The following is a 4,359-nucleotide window of genomic DNA, read 5'->3' on the forward strand; positions in this document are numbered from 1 at the left end:
AAACAATGTAGCATTCTGTTTGCAGCTCATCCTCATCAGTGAACTGTAAAGCTTGCTCACCCCAGCAAGTCCTTAGAGGACATTAGATTTGACTATCTGTCTGATCAATGACTACTAAACCATCTGATGATACAAAAATAATAGCAGTGATTAATTCCAGTTGGTGCAAAGGCAAGGGAAAAAAATTGAAAAAAAAGGTAAGTCTATGTATTAATGTTTTTTTTCTTTTAACTCCAGAAATACATGCTATCAATAGTTTACAGAGAACACAAATGTTTCGGGGGGATGAGATTTATTTGTATATGTTTCTTTCCTCTGCACCTCTGTTACGCTCATCTTAGCACCAAATACCTCCTGTCCCAAAAGTATCCCTTTTAGAGCAAACCTGATCGCACTGCTCCTCCAGGGATCAGCAGGGGATTAAACCAGATGCTCGCCGGTCAGAGCATGCCCACACTTTGAAATCACCAGTCAGTCAAAACGTAGAAATCACCGGCCACACTGTATAGCACTGGAACTGCAGCATCACTGTGTCCATCCTTCTGATGCGTTTCATCCAGTCCTGGGCTTAGTCATAGAGGTAGATGCTTCAGATTGTTAATTAAAGTGTTCCAGCGTTATACAGTGTGCAGCCGGTGTTTTCTATGTTTTAAACCCATTGGAGAAGTTTTCTGATGAGATCCAGGCAGCAGACCGACCCCTAACATACTTGTTCAAAACTTTTGAACTCAAATTGTATTGTAAATTGTTTGAATACTGCATTTCTATACCCAATCCACAACTGTAATACCAAACTGAGCCATGTGTTCTACTTTGTGTCAGTATTTTAAGCTATATATCAGACACAGAATGTATGAAAGTTCAGGTTAAGTCAAACAGTAAAATGGCATTTCGTGTGCAATTGCAATGACCCCCTAGCCCTCAAACTATCACTGTGGTCCCAAATCAAAAGGTCATTAGCAAGTCTTGACGTCCATGACATGAACATCTTGGTTTGTACGAGCTATAAATTGAGGCTGTGGAGTTAATTATTTTACCTCGTTTATCCATTGGCATTGCGAATATCTGCTTTTTAACTTTATTCTGTCATGACTCAAATGTTATTGTCTAGGTATGACATCTTTGACCATCGAACATTATTGAATCTAAAAACAAAACCCCATTATAGGTGTTCCACCTTAACATATACCACACTGTTATAATGGATAGTCGAACCTCACATGCTAACACTTGTTAGCAAGTTGGAATAAATAATCTGCAGCATCCCTTCTCCTTGTAGAAAATGTATACGAGTTGATTTAACTCAGGCAGGATATTTTAGACAGATAATCTAATGCCACAACTCTATGTGCCAAATGCAGAGGTTTCGAAATGTTGGCAAGTTTAAAAGCACTTTTTCTAATTTATTTCAATAGATTTGTATCAATGGAGATTGTGTGACTGAAATTTCTATACTGTGTTTGTAACAAAGTTACTTGGAAAATGAAATATTTGCTTGATCAAATCATGTGGCAACTAGTATGCTTATGTTGCGTTACCTGTGAAGATTAAAATGAAAAATATTTTATAAAAATATGAAAAATAGTTAGATAAATAGTTATGTATACCAAACGAATATTCTTATTAAAAGATATCTTGGTTTCAGAGCAAGTGGTGTTTGAATTTGTATCATGTAGTATGCAAAGCACCGTACCTGTGTGTTAAAAGAAAATACAGAGACCACTATTACCAACTCGCCAGAAAATGCTAGTTTACCTGGCTTTGGTTTCAATACTTTTAAGTCACTGATGTGAAACAAGAGTACGGCAAATGAGGTCAGAACACCTAATTTGCATAACTGCTCTGGATCAGTGACTCAGATGGTTAAAAAAAAAAGAAGAAGAAGATGGAGCTGTTGCCAATAGCAGGTTTGGAAAAAAAAATTGTGCTAGGCTGCTATGCGCAATAAGTTCAATTTTTAATTGGAGGGTCACCATGACAGCCAGGCAAGCAGAGTAATTGCATCCTTTAATATATACTGCAACCCCTTGAGACTAGTGGTGCCTGCCTGGCATTTGAAACCACCACAACAGCCAAACTGGTCAAATGAGAATTTAAGGTTACCTTTAGTAACGTCAACCAACCATAAGCTATTCAGTTATCAAAATGACTGTCACTTTAATATCAATTGAGGGACAGAAGAATTCATAGACTGTTGTGTTATAATGCTGCCTATAGGAGCATTTAGACAAATGGCAAACAAAACAGTTGCAACCCAATATAACCCCTCCTACTCCCAGCATGCCTTAATTTTTAGCTAGTATCCAGGATGGACATCTTTGCTCTGCTGAGAAAAGTCTATGCTTTTTGCTAGCTATTTTACCTTTTTTTCTTCAAGATTCCTCAACAAGCTGTTTAGAGACTAGCTCATACACAGCTATCCGGATTTGCGTTTCCTCAGCAATAGTTTAGGAAACCATACTCATACCCTATTGGACTGAACAATTGTGGCGCTAGCCGGGTATGTGACCTTTAAGCACTGGGCTCTGCTTGTGGGGCTTTACAGACCCAAATGTACAATGTTAGCCAGGAAGTGCTTTCCAGATGCAGAGCTGTGGCACAACCACCAGGTGTGACCCTGTCTCTGAAGATTTAGGAGTAGCCCGTATGGGAGCAGCATCAGGCCCTACATTGTTGCTCCTCTGGGCGCCATTTGAAATCCCAGTTTTCCATAAGTTTATCTCGGCTGGTGTTAACTAAGTGACTGACTGTGCTTCTACATCTTCCCTTGCAGAATCCTTAATTCACCTACACCTGAGGAGTCGAAGGCAGCTGCTATTATGCAGAGAATGAAAGACTGTCTTCTGCTCTTATTGACGCAGTTTAAAAGGTTTAATTGCCCCACTTTAAAGCTTGAGGATCATTATGCAGTTTCTACCAAAACTGTCCTCAATATAGGCCAGTAAAGTGCATCAAGCCCGTTTCAAGTATTCCTTTATTGAGTCTGGATGAACCCGGATGAACTGGTTACTCCTCCCAAACGGTTGGCAGCCCTGTCCTTGTTTGAAGCAGACTGCCTCAACTGTGGATCCGGCAGCATCCCATCTTAAAGCTTTGAGGATCCTTGTGGAGGATGCGTCTATGTTTAAGGACCTCAATGACAAGCAATTGGAGGCCTTTTCTAAAACCTTCTCTTTGGCAGGCCCTGTCTTGCAACCTACTGTGACTGACACTTGTCTGCCCAACTTTAGGTGACTGGGCTAAGGCCATAAGAAGGGATCTGGTTACTCTGCAAGATGACCCCTTACTAAAAAATGTGTTCAGAGCTTATGCTAGCAGCCTTGGGCTTCTGCATAGACAGGTTGCTGGAGGTCTCCAATTTCATTGCCTGTATGGAGTTTCCTGTCAGTGAATATACAGAAGATTCTGCTGCTAAAGTGTTGGGCTGCACTGGACTCCCTTATCAAGGATGTCACTGAAGGCAAGAGTTTTCATTGGCCCCAGCAGAAGCGTATGGCTCAGCATGGGATGAGTCCCAGTCCCTTTCGTTACTCCCAGGCCTCAACCTCTGAAACCAAGCATGAGCCTGGTCCCCAGTCCGCACCTTATTCAGCATGAGAGTGTCCCCACTTTCCAAAGTGAGTGGGACATCTGTTAGCTGTTGCAGGCATTTTGTCAATCAGTATATCAGATGCTTAGGTGCAGGAGGTGGTTTCCAGAGGCTACAAGCTAGAATTCTATCAGCCCCCTCATTGATATACATCTCCCAAACTGCCTGTGTCATCACAGAGGTTAGCATGTCTGCATACAGCCCTCACTGGTCTTCTGCGGCAGGTGAACATTACCCCAGTAACTGTGGTTGAATGATTTCAGGGGGTTCTACTCAAACTTGTTCACAGTTCTCAAACCAAAGGGGGCATCCGTTCCATCTTGAATCCCAAATGCCTTAAATATCTTTATTCGGCCCAGAAATTTTGCAGCTCTATCCAGGCCCGGGATTCCCCACAAGGCCACCGAGGCCCGGCGGCAGGGCGCAGAGGGGCAGCAGCAGTGTCCTTGTGGGGAAGTTGCCCTCTCTACATTCAGTCCTGCTTTGCACAAGCAGGACTAAATGTAGAGTGAGGCAGCCGATTGTTCGTTTACATGTGACCTCGGCGATGTCGCCGAGATCACATGTACACAGTGTGCAGCTTCCCCCCTTCCCCCTGCACTTACACTTACCTAATAAAATAATTATAAAAAAATAAACAAGATAAAAAAAAGAAAATAATAATAATAAAAAAAAGAATTAAATAAAAAAAATAGTGATAAAAGTTTAAAAAAATAAACAGAAAAAAAAAAAAAAATTAAACGACCCCCGCCGCCCTGCCATTCTCCATT

Source organism: Nanorana parkeri, unplaced genomic scaffold (assembly GCF_000935625.1).
Source record: "Nanorana parkeri isolate BGI_ZX_2015 unplaced genomic scaffold, ASM93562v1 scaffold699, whole genome shotgun sequence".
Lineage (NCBI taxonomy): Eukaryota > Metazoa > Chordata > Amphibia > Anura > Dicroglossidae > Nanorana > Nanorana parkeri.